This window comes from Melanotaenia boesemani, chromosome 1 (genome assembly GCF_017639745.1).
Source record: "Melanotaenia boesemani isolate fMelBoe1 chromosome 1, fMelBoe1.pri, whole genome shotgun sequence".
NCBI lineage: Eukaryota > Metazoa > Chordata > Actinopteri > Atheriniformes > Melanotaeniidae > Melanotaenia > Melanotaenia boesemani.
Genome location: NC_055682.1, coordinates 38,029,207 through 38,044,785, shown reverse-complemented (window position 1 = coordinate 38,044,785; position 15,579 = coordinate 38,029,207). Strand labels below are relative to the sequence as shown.

The 15,579-nt window shown below is 39.4% G+C and overlaps 1 protein-coding gene across 1 annotated transcript in view; it reads right to left on the bottom strand.

Moving 5' to 3' along the window:
• si:ch211-186j3.6 (neural-cadherin) overlaps nt 1–15,579 on the bottom strand; it is a 384,844-nt gene that overhangs the window by 117,381 nt on the left and 251,884 nt on the right. The window lies entirely within an intron of this gene.

Sequence of the window (15,579 nt, the reverse complement as noted above, 5' to 3'; positions counted from 1 at the left end):
GCTCTACATTTAAGGGATGACATCTGGCCGAGGGTCGGGGCACAACCTAAACTTCCGAGGTGTCCTACTCCATCTGCACCGAAGCATGGGCAATTAGTCAAGGGTCATAGTTATCGTGACTCTGTTGCCACTCGGCCCCGCAAAACTGAAGAAGTACTGCATCTTGAAAACAGGTTTCAAGCTTTAGAAGATCTTGATTGTCAGCACCAATGCCCACAGCCAGAACACGCCGGCTCAGCTGTTGCTTCCGAAACAAGGGATCCACATTGCACTGGCTTCCAGTTCCTCAAAGAACTGATTTTAAAATCCTTTTAATGGTTCATAAGTCTTTGAAAGGTCAAGGTTTTTCTCTCTTTTTTACTTGATGTCTGTATGTTCAGTGTTTTATTGTATTTGGGTATTTTTAGACTCATTTTATGCTTATTTTTATTGTAAACTTTTCTTAAATTGTTTTTTTTGTTTGTTTGTTTTTGTTGTTGATGATCTCCATGTAAAGCACCTTGAGTTGTCTTTCACATGAAAGGTGCTATACAAATAAACTTGACATTGACATTGACATATTATCACCAGTTTCCTACACATTATGAAAAAAATGACATCGTTCAATCCTTGCCACCAACACATTAATGGAAAATGCGTTTTAACTTAACTTTTTGTTTGAAGATTGTTTTTGTTTGTGCAGATATGCGTGTTGGAGAAACTGTTGCAGCACATGAGGACTTGGTTTACCTCTACTCCAAGCAAGATATGCAAGCATGGTACCATAGCTAGTCATAAACTTCAGATATCACCTGGTGTTACTCATTGTTGGAGGGAGAGGGATTCTCTCTTGCAGTGTTGGGTCTACACCAGAAATCAAATAACAAATACTTCGGTAAAATTAGAAAAATTTAGTTACAGTAATAAACTAATTTAGGAATTTAACTCAATTGACTAAAAGGTCCAAGTTCAAGACAACCGTTGTTATCTTTTGAGGGCAAATTTTACTCTTAGTTTCATATAAGTTACCTTGGTGATCTCCTGGTAATCTGTAAAGAGTAAATTAGTAAATAAATAACTATAGCAACATTATCAGTGCCTAAACCTGTATGCTTATTTTTATTATGTCAGTTTGGGTGTAAAATGTTAACCAAAGATGGGAAGCGTTTCCTTCCCCATCAGCTAAGCTACGTACATTCACACTGCAGGCAAAGGAGAATTAATTCAGACTTTTATGTGTGACTTATGAAACATATTTCTTTTTTTTTTTTTTTTTGTTTTTAACTTCTAACTCATTTCACTTTTGATATGAGTTACTAAACTGAATGCATAGCCTATCTTTTTCTAAACGTAATCAGTCTGAACAGTCATGTCACATTTCTTCTGGATTTAAGATAATTGAAGTAAGGCAGAAGTCACAGTTCTGCACTGGCAGCGGTCTAACGTAGCAAGATCGCATATATACAACGGACAAAACAATATTATAGCACAATTTCGTCTGCTCTGGTTGCACAACTTCAAAACTGATACTACGCATGCTGACGTGTAGTTTCTATATTTACTTTGGTAAACACAGTGTGCTGTGTGACATCACATCTTCCTCTGTGCATGTGGGTCACTTCCAGGTTAACAGACTCTTCACACGGAGTCTGATGGATTTTATACCTATTGTGAATACATTTAAGGGGCCTTCAATGTTTTTTTTATTTGTGTGTGTCAGTTTCTTAGCATGTATTTGTTGTTCTTTAGCTGGAGAGGTGTTTTCTTTTCCCTCTCCTTGTTGATTTGGAGTAAGCACCACATACTTCCTTTACCTTGTTGGCATTAAGAGACACTCCAAGCAACAAAAAAAAGCATTAGAACAGATATGTACTGACACAGAGTTACTCATTTAGTGATGACTAATAGCATGTTTATTTTCATCTTTACACTTTCTCTCAGACTCTGAAGTTAATGTTTGTGAATGAAGTATGAATAGAGGCCTGGGAAAACATCCAAGCCTCAATTTCCATTTTTGTAATGGCATCCTAATTCTCTGTGCATAAAACAACCTGAAACACAGCCTCCAATCCTCTTATGGCAGCTTATGCTATACAAATAAACTGCCTTGCCTTTGTTTTGCTCCTTCCTTGTCTGCTGAGAATTGGACCGGGTGATGTAATCCCACCGATCCTATCAACTCACTCACTTCCCAAATCTCATCATTAATCCCAGTGCCTTGATTATTTGCGTGGTTTTGCTTCAATATTGAACCATTATTTGTGTGTGTTTGTAGGTGTTGGGGTGTGGTCATATCTGAAAGCCACTGGAGCAGAAAACCATCCTCCAGCAATTTTATCTTTTTATTAACTTTTATCTGTATGTTTTATTTCACACTTCTCTTCTCTGACAGCGGGTTTGTTTTAGTTTCAAGCCATTTTCATCCAATTTTTTTATTGTATTCTTTGATAAGGTATTTCTTTCTCTCCTCCCTGTTCTGTATTTAATTTCCCATCTATGTTTCCTTGGTCTCCTGTCTGTCTTCATGTCCCACCTGTTCCTGCTTTTCTTAACCAGCCTCTCTTCATCATTTTTCTTTTACATTTGTCTGTTCTTTAGTTAAATTCTTAATTTATTTTCCCATTCCTCATTCCATCTTCATTTTCTCCTTTCCTGACATGCTACGTTTTATCTCCACTCCTCGTCTGAACCTAGAGAATCACACAGCAGATGTTGCAGAGCTCAGGTACTGCAGCATGATTGAAAATGTGACAATCACACAGCAGCTGTGTCTCTAGGCTGACAACCTTGCCTGCTTTGCCCTGTTCTCCCTCTCTCATCTATTTGGCTGATACTTCACAGAGAAACAGTTCCTGTGTTTTCATTCAGACCTACATCCACTTAACATGAAATACATGGACTATGTGATGATTTATAGCAAGTTGTGATACCAAGTTTTAAATAAAATTTATTATTTTGTGTTGGGATACAAGGAAAAAAAAAATCATATTTTGTCAGTGGGTAATGATTGTGAAAGGAAAGACATCTGACACACCCGGACTGAAATATTTCAGAATAAAACAGCACTACTTAACTTTAGACTTTACATTTTAACTTTGTTGCCTCCTCACGACGGCTAGTTCAGCATCTGTTTTGCATCCTGTCTCTTCTCTGAGCTCCCTACAGCCAGTAAAGTCAGTACAATACTGATCCAGAAAAGCTGTTAGTGTTTATAATTTTCTATAGCTGATTTAGTCCTTATGTTATCATACACTTTGTTTTAGCATAGGCCTACCTGACATGTTTCGATGGTAGTTCTCCGTCTTTATCGGAGGTGATCAGAAAGCAAACCCACACAGCCATGAACCTGGATTAGGGGGATTTCCTGCATTCCCACAACTAGAGCAACATCCTCCAGTCGGAAGCCATCAGCAGGGGGGCGGCATCGGCCTTTGTCCGGATGAGTCAGACTGTCACTTATGAGTAGGATTGACAGGTAGACACCGCCTCAATGAACATCAGCTGATTTGTACACGTCACACACCATCCAGTGACACCTCTGATGAAGGCAAAAAGGTGTCTGATAACATATGAACTAAATCAGCTATAGCACAATATTGACTTTAGTCTAATCTCACATTCTGTCTCATTCTCTTTTTCAACCTGTTGAAATCCAGTTTCTGGTGTGTGTTGCAGTACCATGAAGCAAAACACAGCTGCCATGTGATCCTCCAGGCTGGAAAACAAAAGTTGTGAAGTTAAGTTTCTCAGCATCGGGATGCTGCCGGGCAACGGCAGCTCCAGGAATGTACATAATGAATGTCAGTGTAGTGTATCAAAATGAGTCAGAAGCTCAGAGTTTCATGGTTGAAAACTTAATTTGTGTTGCTTTAATGCACAGTGACTCCTCACTCAGGCACAAGTGACCCATTCATTACAACTACCTAGTCTACAGAAAGGAGTTGAACCAACTGATGGATTGATATAAGATGGATCTGATCCTGAATGTTGATAAGACTAAAGAAATCGTTGCTGGGGGTAAAGGTCATAGACACTATTTTCTGGTCACAGCACATTACTGTTCGTAAAAAAAGTAGCTCAGCAGCAACTACACTTCCTGTGCCTGATGGAGAGATCACCAACACTTCCATCCTCACCACCTTCTACAGAACCATCATAGAAAGGTGCTAGGAGCTGAACTGCAGACTGGAAGCCTCTATGTAGAGTGGTGAGGACAGAAGAGAGGATCATTGAGATATTGCTCCCTCCCATCCAGGACGTTGCACAGAATAACTGCCTGACTTGAGCTCAGAGCATCCTCAAGGACTGCACACATCCCCATCATTGGCCGTTTTTCCCTCTGAAAGGTTCAGTAGCAATCGTGCCAAAATAGTCACACTGCTCATCTTCTTTCCCTGAAGCCACCAGGCTGCTGCTGAACTCAATGATTTTAGTGATCTCTGTCTAATATCATCATTCTCGTGCAAAATATCCTCCGACTATATTAATAATTCAATAACAATGTACATTTTCTGATTTTGCTCATCTTGAAATGTGCTTTGCTCCTATGCAGCTATATGTGTCTATATATATATATATATATATATATATATATATATATAAATAGATAGATAGAAATACTTTATTAATTCCTTTGGAGAGTCCTCAGGGAAATTTGGGTACCAGCAGCAATACAACACAAACAGTAAAGCAGGACAAGCACAAGACACAATATATACAGGTACAAAGCAAAATAGAGGCAAATAGAATGTAATAAATATAACAATAATAACAATAAGATAAGTTAAATAAAACAATATAAACAAGCACTGCACACAGTAGAGGTGGTACAGATTCCCAGTGCACTATTGCACGTATAAGTTATTTCAACTGTTTGTATGGGTTATTGTTTTCTCCCTCCTGCCTAATGCAGAGTTGTACAGTTTGATGGCTCGGGGGACAAAGGAGTCTCTGAGCCGGTTGGTCCTACTCTTGGGGAGGAACAGCCTGTTACTGGTCAGGCTTCTCTGTGCACTGATGACAGTGTGCAGAGGGTGACTGGCATCATTCACAATAGCCAGTAGTTTTTTTAGTGTTCTCCTCTCTGCCACTGTCACCAGGGAGTCCAGCTTCATGCCAACCACAGAGCCCGCCCGCCTGATGAGTTTTTCCAGCCTGTTAGCACACGTTTTTGTCATGTTACCCCCCCAGCAGACAACAGCATAAAAAAGCGTACTAGCCACCACAGACTGATAGAACATCCACAGGAGTTTCCTGCAGATGTTAAAAGATCTCAGTCTTCGTCCAGTCCAGCTTGTTATTCAGCCACAACCCGAGGCACCTGCAGTTGTCTACAATCTCCACCTTGTCGTCCCTGATGGTCACTGGACATGGTTGTGGGCTGGACTTCCTGAAGTCAATAACCAGCTCCTTAGTCTTTGAGGTGTTAAGCTGGAGATGGGCTGCACAGGGGATGAAGTCAGGGAGGTTGTGTACTGCAGTGGGGGAGGGGGGACCATGGGCTGGTCAAAGCGGTTAAAGATGTTCAGCCTGTTTGCTTCTTCCACTGCCCCCCCCCCCCCCCCCCACTGTTATGGCCTTTGATCTGAAGCCTGTGATGGTGTTGACACCATCCCAGACCTCCTTCATATGGCTCTCACTCAGTTTATCCTCCACCTTCCTTCTGTAGGTGTCCCTCGCCACCTTCAGGCATTGTTTCACTTCCCGCTGTGCTAATTGCATTGCCTCCCTGTCATGGTTCATGAAAGCCACCTTCTTCCTGTTGAGGACAGCTTTGACATCTTGGGTTATCCAAGGTTTGTTATTTGGATAACAACAGACAGTCTTATTGGGGGAGACTACGTCCAGCGAGAAGTTGATGTAGTTCGTCAGACAGTGAGTCTGCTCCTCTATGTCCTCACCATGTTGTCTCAGCAGTACATCCCAGTCAGTGATGTCAAAGCAGTCTCTCAGAGCATCTTCTGCCTCAGGTGACCACTTCCTGATTGAGCGTGTGGTTTTAGACATCCTTTTGACCAGGGGGGTGTACTGTGGCTGTAGGTGAACCAAGTTGTGGTCAGACTTTCCAAGTGGGGGGAGGGGGGTGGCTCTGTAGGCATCCTTATCATTGGAGTACAGCAGGTCTATTGTTCTGTTGTTCCTTGTGGGACAGTCTACAGCCTGGTAGAAGGAGGCCAAGGTAGAGTCCAGGGAAGCATGATTAAAATCCCCAGATATGACCATAAACGCCTCGGGGTGCTTTATCTGCAGCCTTGCTGTTACTGTGTGTATCTTCTCACAGGCAGCTGATGCATCCGCACTGGGCGGGATGTAAACACAGAGCACGATAAAGTGACTAAGCTCCCTTGGCAAGTAATATGGCTGCAGACTAAAGGCTAACAGTTCCAAGTCATGGCAACACAGTCCCTTTTTCACTGAGACATGTCCTGGGCAACACCAACGTTTGTTCACATATATGATGAGCCCCCCACCTCTACTCTTACCGCAGGCGTTCATGTCTCTGTCAGCAGCAGTAAAACCCGGTAGATCCACGCTACCATCCAGTATCGCATCAGTGAGCCATGTCTCTGTGAAGATGTATAAGCTGCACTCGCGATAACTCCGTTGATTGTTCAGTGCCAACAGCTCGTCCATCTTGTTAGGTAGTGAGTTGACGTTCCCCATTAGTACAGAGGGGATCACTGGCTTAAAACGTTGTCGAGAAGCCTTTAGCTTAGATCCTGACTTGCAGCCTCTGTACTTCCTCCTCAGCTCTGTCGGTACGTTGTGCTGCATTAGTCCACAATGCAAAAAGTTCCTCTCTTGAATAAACAAGACGACGTGCAAGTGCCATGCTAGAGTTAAAAAAAATATTCAATAATATTCAATATATATATATATATATATATATATATATATATATATATATATATATATATATATATATTAATATCCTGTTGTAGCTCCACTAATTTTTATTCATTGTATTTCTCTTATTTCTATTTCACTCAAATGAAAAGAAAAATCTGTTGTCCAGTATACAGTGAACAATGCTGAATAACTATAAAGTTTTGCTTCCTCAGTTCTCTACTGTGATACTGTTGCTGTCGCTGTAGCACCAATTACAACTGTATCTCTTTACTAAGACAGAAAATATTCAAGCAAGAGTTTACTAATTTCAATCCCACCCTTCACAAGCTGCTCCTTGGTCTGTTTGATTTACACCTTCCACCATTACTTACCTTTCTAGGTCGCTTAAACTCTCTAAGGCCAAGAATTTGCTTGGTTTTAGCCTTGCCTCTAAATAGACTGCTGACTCCATCACAAGCATAGTAGTTTACGTCCTTGTTTGTGCTCTATGGTTATTACCGGAGGATTCCACTAGCAGGCACATGCGAATAAATAAATAACCAGATTTATTTATCGTACCAGATTAAACTCAATCGAACATGATCTCTTTCACAAGGATGACCTGGTCAAGAGGTCAACAAGAATGAACTCAGAATGAATAAAGTTGCAGAATTTGTTGGGTGTAAACAAAATAATAAACACAGCGACATAAGAGTAAGTTAGTATTTGGTTAGTTTCGAGATCACGGCAATAAAACAACAGCAGCAGTATTGTAGATAGTGCATAAGTTCCCTAAACCAAGCACACTGTGAAGCATTCATTTCTGAGGAAGTGCACAAACAAAGCGTTGAACAAACACAATATACAAGGCAGCCATGACACACACATATGTGTAACTAAAAGCAAGTACATTCTTGGATTCTGGCGACAGGTAATAGTTAAAATACATGTTTAGGAAGGGACAATAAACAGAAATTCATCACTTCTAGATTGAAGGAATTAAAAATACCCTATCTGAAGAGCTAGAGGTGTAATTTTATCTAGAACCTAGCATGACGACACACATTGTCCCTCTGTGTTGATCTCTAGCTCTGTGTTTACCGGCCAGTCCGGCCACTCGTTCATGTATGTATATGCGAATCGCATCCTCTCTCCTCTCCTCTCCTCTCCTCTCCTCTCCTCTCCTCTCCTCTCCTCTCCTCTCCTCTCCGAGCCCTCGGTCCTCCCTCCCTAAGGGCTAGAGCAAGTGAGCAATGGCAGCTCTTATTTTTGCAGAGAAATGGAGGAGAGTTGCATTACCGCTAAAAAATCTATGGCTATTGGTGAAGAAGTTGTCTGATAAAAAAAGGGACATAACCAGGATTAACATTATCTTTGTATTTCCAAAATGGAGAGCACCGCGACAGCTAAAGAGGCTACGAATGGACTTAGAGCTAGCTCTTCTTCCCATGGACAGTAATTAACAACATAAATGTTAGAAGTTACTTTGACATCTTCCACAAAATGCTAATATTGTTTTATTCAGTGTGTTTACACTTTGCTCACTTTTTGATTGCAGAAGGTGGGGTGGGGGTAAGGTGCGTTAGCATTTTTCATGTCTGCACGTGGAGTGGTATTTTAGATATCTAGAACAATGTAATACTATTAAAATTAATCTCTGAGAAATGCTCAGGCCTTGTCAGCAAATTGTTATATGCTGAGTACATTTATAGTCTATTTAAAAAAGACAAGGTTTTCATTTCATCACTTGTTTGGTTTGAGAGTCATGTTTACAGCCATCAAGGATGTCTTATTATGCTAAACAAGTTGACACTGTTTGTAGATTAGATTAACAACAAAAGGAGAAAAGAGTCCACATCCTAAACATGTGTAAAGTGATGTGTTTCAGTGCATGAGTGTAATTCAGGGATTATGTGGATCCAGGCAGTTATCCTGCTCAAGTCCAGCTTTGAGCCTTATTACATGCTGGCTTTGGCTAACCCGACTCAAATCCTCCCTTTTCATTGTTGCTTCTAATTAAATGAGGCTGAAGGGTGAAATTAACTTCCTTAAGTCACAGTAAGAAAGCTTTTGTGTCCATGTGTGATGAATGTCTTGGTTCATTGGCTGTCCTGCGTGTTCAGAGTAACTGTGTGTTTGTGCACATGTGTGTGACTAAATATGCATGTATGGATGAAAGCATTTGGGCATCTTACGTGGAAGAAAACAAACAACAGCTGTTAGGATGTTACAGTTTTTCTGTGATGTCTAAATTCTGCCAAGGTCCAGTCAATATGTGCACAGGTGTGTCTGTGTCTTTAATTCCTTGCACGTGACCAATGTTCTTCTTCATACTGTAATTCCTCAGGTAAAATCTGCAATATCTTATGATTAGAATTTTAGTACTACAGCAGGCTGGTAGATATTTAAGTATGGCATTTCACAGTGGTGTCAGGGAGCCAGGCGGAGGTGAGGACCCTAATGCAGGCAGATGACATGAAAACTACAATGAACTGGCTAGGTGAAAAGGAGACCAAGGGGTAGGTATACATAGATGGACTAATGAGGAAGAGATGAAGTGAATGAGCAAATCCACAAGGCAAAGAACTGCAAAATAAGACAAAAAAACATAACTAAACATGACAAGACTACAAAAACCTAAATCAAAACTCTCAGATCATGACAAGTAGGTTATTGTGCTGCATCTGACTGTTTATATATTAATAAGAAAACTGTTGTTTTTACGCTGAAACAAAGAATTGCATAATTTCATATAAACGTATCTGCATGAAAGATTTGTCTCTCATTATTAATTTACAGACTAGCAGTTTAAGTGGCTCCCATTGACAACCTTAATTTTCTTCAAAGCTGATGACTGCTTTTCTTTCTCACCATTTCATCCAAGCTTCTTAAATACGCCACCAAAGTGGATATACAGGAAGGATGTGTACTGCTGACATCCTTTTTAGACTGGATGGTTTTTAAGTTACGAGGTGTTTTTCTTTTTTTTTCACTTTAGCTGTTATCGTCTTTTCTTGTGCTGTGAACTGTGGTCCTACACCAATGAACAGAAGATGATTTCTACTTTATTCTTAAACCAATACAAGTGTGAAAATTGACTGCTAATTTCATCATAACACCCAAAGTTTGCATGGAGTTACAGTTAAGTCAGTGATAGAAGCTCAGGCCCATTCACTGATCTTGTATTTAATTGGTTGCAAAGAGCCCTTCACTTCCACCATTAAAGAGTCAACCCCGAGGACACGCAGAGCATCAGCCTGAATTAGGCTAAATTTAAACGAGGTCATTGTTGCTCTTCTACCACTGAAAGCAACAAAGAGCTCATTTCATCACCAGTTATTTGTAGTTAAAATGATTCTTATGAAAAGCTCTCACCTCTTTTGCATTTATTTTCAGTGGCTGATGCCACTGAGGACACTCCACCAGATCACTTGTTGGAGATCGAACACTGGAACTAAGTCAGATCCTTAAAGAAGGCTGTGAAAGGCTTGTTTCTATCATCACACCAGAAAACACAGAAGCATACAGTTTTATTTTAAGTTTGGAATTTTGTAAAAGCCAAACATTTCTTCTGTCTTGGTGACTGGAAACAGATTTCAGGCCAGAAAGCACATGGTGGACACTCACACCAAACATTTCTGACAACATCTGACCACAAAGATTGGGGGCTATAGAGAAGCTCCCCACTGTAGTAATGAGTTTAACTATGTTTTCATCAATGATATTTTGTCTTAAAAGCAGAAGAACAAACAACTGGCCACACAGCTCAGAGACTACCATAAATCAGTTGTTGTCTACTGAGCCCGTCTGGCAACACTGGAAGAAAATATATTTCTTTGTGTGGTCATGGAGTACTTATGCAATGCTTACGGGAACGAGTCTATTGCATGGCCACTTATTAAAAAGGCCATTTATTACTAACGTGTGGGAATGAGATAATTTATAGCCATGCATTTTTAATGTGTTGACAACTTGCCAAATTTCTGCATTTTGTTTTCATTCCAAACCTTCCACCTTCAGCACCCAAATTAAGAGTCTCTTACCAATTAGGATACTATGATCAATCACGTCTGATTCAAGAGATATCAGGAAAGTATTATAACAGTTTGTCTTTAATATTTTGGGATTATTGATTTGGACCAGTGACGTGCGGTGAAGTTTATGGTTGGTGAGGCACTGATTTACAATTGTAAGAACTGAAAAGAGCATCTTATTTCAATATTCATTCAACAGCATTCAACTGGTAATGCTTCATATCCTATCAGCATTCCTCTTTCAATTACACTCACACACCCACTGTTACTAACTCTTCAGTGAGAAAAGTAGCTACTGGCTGTCCTAAAAGTCGCTAGAAATCGCTAAATGACATCATCTAATGTGCATAATAGCCTGGTACATGGAGGCTGCTGTGGAGAGGAATGTCATGGGAAAGGCAAAAATGGACGAAAAGACTAAAGCTAAAAATGTTTAAAAAGGCAAAACAAATAAAAATAAAACAAATTCTTTGGTTAATATTTTCTTTTATTCTAGTTTAATTTTATTAAGTGTTGGTTGTTTTCTAATTAGGAAGCTGCAACATTTTACAACACGTGCTTTCCTCCACACACTTCATTAATAGACATTAATATCTGATGGTAAGCCAGCGCGAAATCCTCCTGCAGCAGCTTTGAACGTTTCATTTTCAGCCTGGTCATGAAACAGGTGATCATCTCCTGCTCTGAATGCAGCTACTGCTGTGGCTAAAAGCTTCTTCTGATTGCTTTTGGACAGGAGAGGGGCCTGCGCAGCAGCACCCACTCCTCATTGAGAAGAATAAACTACTTTCATATACGTCAGTCTACAAAAGTCTCCAATACTTAAAATGTGGCTAGATTTCTCGCTTTAAAACAACAAACAAAAAAAAAGGTCGCTAAGTTGGCAACACACACACACACTGTGTTGGTGTGTGAGTGCGCCCCCTTGAGGTGAGGCAGAGTACTGTTTGCCTCACCTGCTGACTTTTCTCTGCACTTTATTGCACGATAAACGGGAATATTTCTCTTACAAATACATTAAATATATTACACAGACTGTAGAGAGTCATGGTGTATAACAAATATTTCTGTAAAGTTCACATTGGCCATATGCTGAGGAACAGAAAACGGCATTTGTCATACAACCCAGTTTGTATGGGATGGCACAGTCAGAGCTGAGGCACAGCTTGCACGTGCCTCCACCAGGGTTTCTGCACTGGATTTGATCAGGAAATACTCAAATTTGGCACTGCCTCACCTGCCTCCCCTGACCACACGTCACTGATTTGGACGCATGTCTACCCAGGGTCATCATAGGGTAGGCAGACTGTTGCTTTTTTGTAGAACTTATGGTTGTTGGGGAGCCATAAATCAGTGGAGCCACTACTGAATGCTGTACTTGGCATCCGGTCTGTTGTTTAGTAGCAAACTCTTTACGTAGGCTAACTCAGAAAGCTTGTTTACATTCATCCTAAGATTAATTTCATGATTGAAAATTATTCTTGTTACGTTATGAGTGCTATAGCCATAATGACCCAGATATAATGAACTAGTAGCCACAAGTTAACTATCACAGTTTATTATATTTTCTACTGATTTCAAACAGGTTTTGTAGTCTTCTGTCTACACAGAGGATACCTTATTGTTAAAAAAAATAAAAAATACAGGTAGCCTAACTACTAAGGCTAGCTAAAGCTACCTGCCTATGTCAGCATGGTAATAGTTGGCGTAGTTGTACTGTTTTGTGGGATTTAACATGGACTTCAACATGGAGTTTATCATGACATGTTTTGAGCCACTCACACATTGGTTTAAATGTCTCAGTGGATACAGCCAACTCTAACTTGGTGGCTTAAAAAACAACATGTAGGACAGGATCAAAGATTGTGGGCTTGATAAATCCTGATAATTAATCTCTCTTCATCCATTTTACAATGTTTGATATGACAAACCACACTATAAAATTTTCTGCATTAAACTAAGATTTTCTTACATATTTATTGAGATGTATTGAGATATTATCTGTTGGCTATCTGAGATTGTATGTTCCTAATGTTACAACCTGGTAAGAATCTGATTTTATTCATTTATGTCCCAATAACCAAAACCTCCAAAACCACAGAGGATGTGCTTTCTTTTCATACAACTGTATATAAACTGTCTTTATCACCAAAGAATTAAAAGATAAGGGTCGGAACAGAAAGACCAACAAACACCAATTGTAGCGTCACAAAAACATACTGAGGCTCTGGGTATATTTTTAATAATGGGAGAAAAATCCTTGAACTTTAACTTTTACCAAACTGATATATTACGTTAGCAGGGTTAGCTGTGAAAGTTGAGTGAAAACTGTGCATAACATTTCCTTTGCCTTGACTCACAGTACAAGTCTGAGCTTCAACTAGATTCAGGATCTTCTCTGCTAACACAGCAGGCGTACAATGACCAAACACCACAGGCAGCTCACAAAGACAATGGCCATGCTGAGAATTTCTCTCTTTTTGTCCATTTTTCTGAGCTTCTAAGTGCCCACATATAAATTAAGATAATGAATAGCAGAGCTCTGACATTGGTTTACAGGACGAATACTCATAGAACATACTCAGACTCGGGTCTCATGTCAGGGCTGGTTGGCATTGAAAAGGTATAACATATATCAATCTAACAACAGATCAATAAAACTGATCGATAAAAATTTCTCCTCTTGGTTCAGACTCTGCAGGCCCTGTTGATACAAAATTAAGTATTGATTCAGATATAATACCAAGGACATCACATTTACCTCTTTGTTTAAATGCAGCTCATCTTTATGAACACTTTCCAACCTAAACCAAGTCTTAAGTCTTAAAACGTGTACTGGCACTGGAAATGATGCAAGTACCCGATGCGCTGAATGAAAAGTTAAGACATGAACAAACACTGTAATATCTTTGTCCCTTCATTTGCTCACATTTCCATTCAAATACAAAAACTTTCCACAAGATGAAGATGTGTCAGCTGTAAAACTTGTTACCAGCTGTTAGGAGGTTCAAAAATTCCCTTTAGCTTGAATAAAATTAAATGCAGCTTCATTTAAATTCATCTCATCTGCTTTTGCAACTCAACAGTGGGAAACAACACTTTTTAGCCTTAATGAGCAAAATCAATGTGAAGGAAAAACCTGGGATTCAAGTTAAAAACTTGTCAGTTATAATGCTATTACAGCATTAGATGAAGTTAAATACAAGTGAACATGAATGGCACGCACTCTGTAACACACAGGTAAAAACACGCATGAAGCATAATTTCTCCTCCATTTCCTCCCCACTACTTTTTATTATCTTCTGCTTTAGCTGAGCATCAATGAAAGCTGGAAATAATTCATGTTTGACTTTATGTGTGGTCTGTCTTCCACAGATTACATTAGTTAGGATGGGGCTGGTTTCTTGTATATGTATATGTATATGTATATGTAATAAATCATTCATTTTCACATCTTAAAGTTGTTTGAAAGTCATGGTTGAAACACAAGCTGTGGGAGCATTAAAGCTTACAAGTATGTATTTCCCTTATCACACTTAAATGTCGTGAAATTATTAATTTATCAATGCGTATTGATGCTATAAATTGTATTTTTAAGTTTGCTAAAAATTACTGTGCTAATAACACTAACATTGGAATACAGACAGTCTACAACTAATAAGCCAAATGGTGCATTGAGGTGTAATAAATTCTCCTCTAAAGACACAATTATTTTGGTTGTTACCAACATATGGTGAAAATTTTGTCAACAGCCCCATTAGAAATATATTTACAGCACAAAAATGTGATGTAATGAATATTTTCCCGGTTATAGTACCGTATTAGGACGTACTGCAGTGTAAGGCTTCATTGTAATGTATGAACAATGTGGAGGTGGTGATTGTTGAGACAGGTGCTGATAACATTTCTGACTGCCCATTTTTCCCAGTTTGGTTTAAAACTTTTACACTGTAAGGCAACAGTAAGAGAACACACTGTGTTGATGTATTCCTCTATTTATCAATAACATGCTGCCATGTGCGTTACATCATATGCTGCACTGACACCACCATTAACCAGCAGATTAAATTAGTGTTGATTTTTGAGGTAGTGTTATTTCAATCCCTAAGTAATCAAGCCATTACCATTTTTAATTATTAATGCAATAATAATATTAATGACTGTGTAGTTAATTGCAAAATGCACTAATTATTATTATTATTTTTAATGAAGGATTTTTACACACAAACATTCAGATGGTGAGATGGGATTGTGTCCCAACTGTTATAGAAATTCGGTGTGGTCCGTTTCCAAACCAGGACAGATGTGCCGTTATGGTGGGTCGGTGTGAGAACAGAAAGAAGTGACAGAGCTGAGATGGACCCGCCTCATGTGTGTTTTTATGCATCAGGCTGGCATTGGTCCCGAGTGTAACATTGTGATGATGCATTATGTGTGCTATTAGCAGGCTGCAGTATTTAAAAGCACAATCTGCACTGAATTATACAAAATACATTGTGATTGTCATTTCTTGTCTACAGTAATTTGGGAAACGACACATCGGGGTGGGATATAGCCAGCTTGTTTGGTTTATTTGTGACTGGACCAAAGCGACTTAGAGAGGGATTCATCATCACAGCTAGATGGAAGAACTGATCCATCAAAGATACTGGTGAGCACTTGGTAGAGGAAAGCACTTGGTTTCAGAAATATTGTTCTCCAAATGTTTCTCATTATTTCATGACTAGAAATAAACATG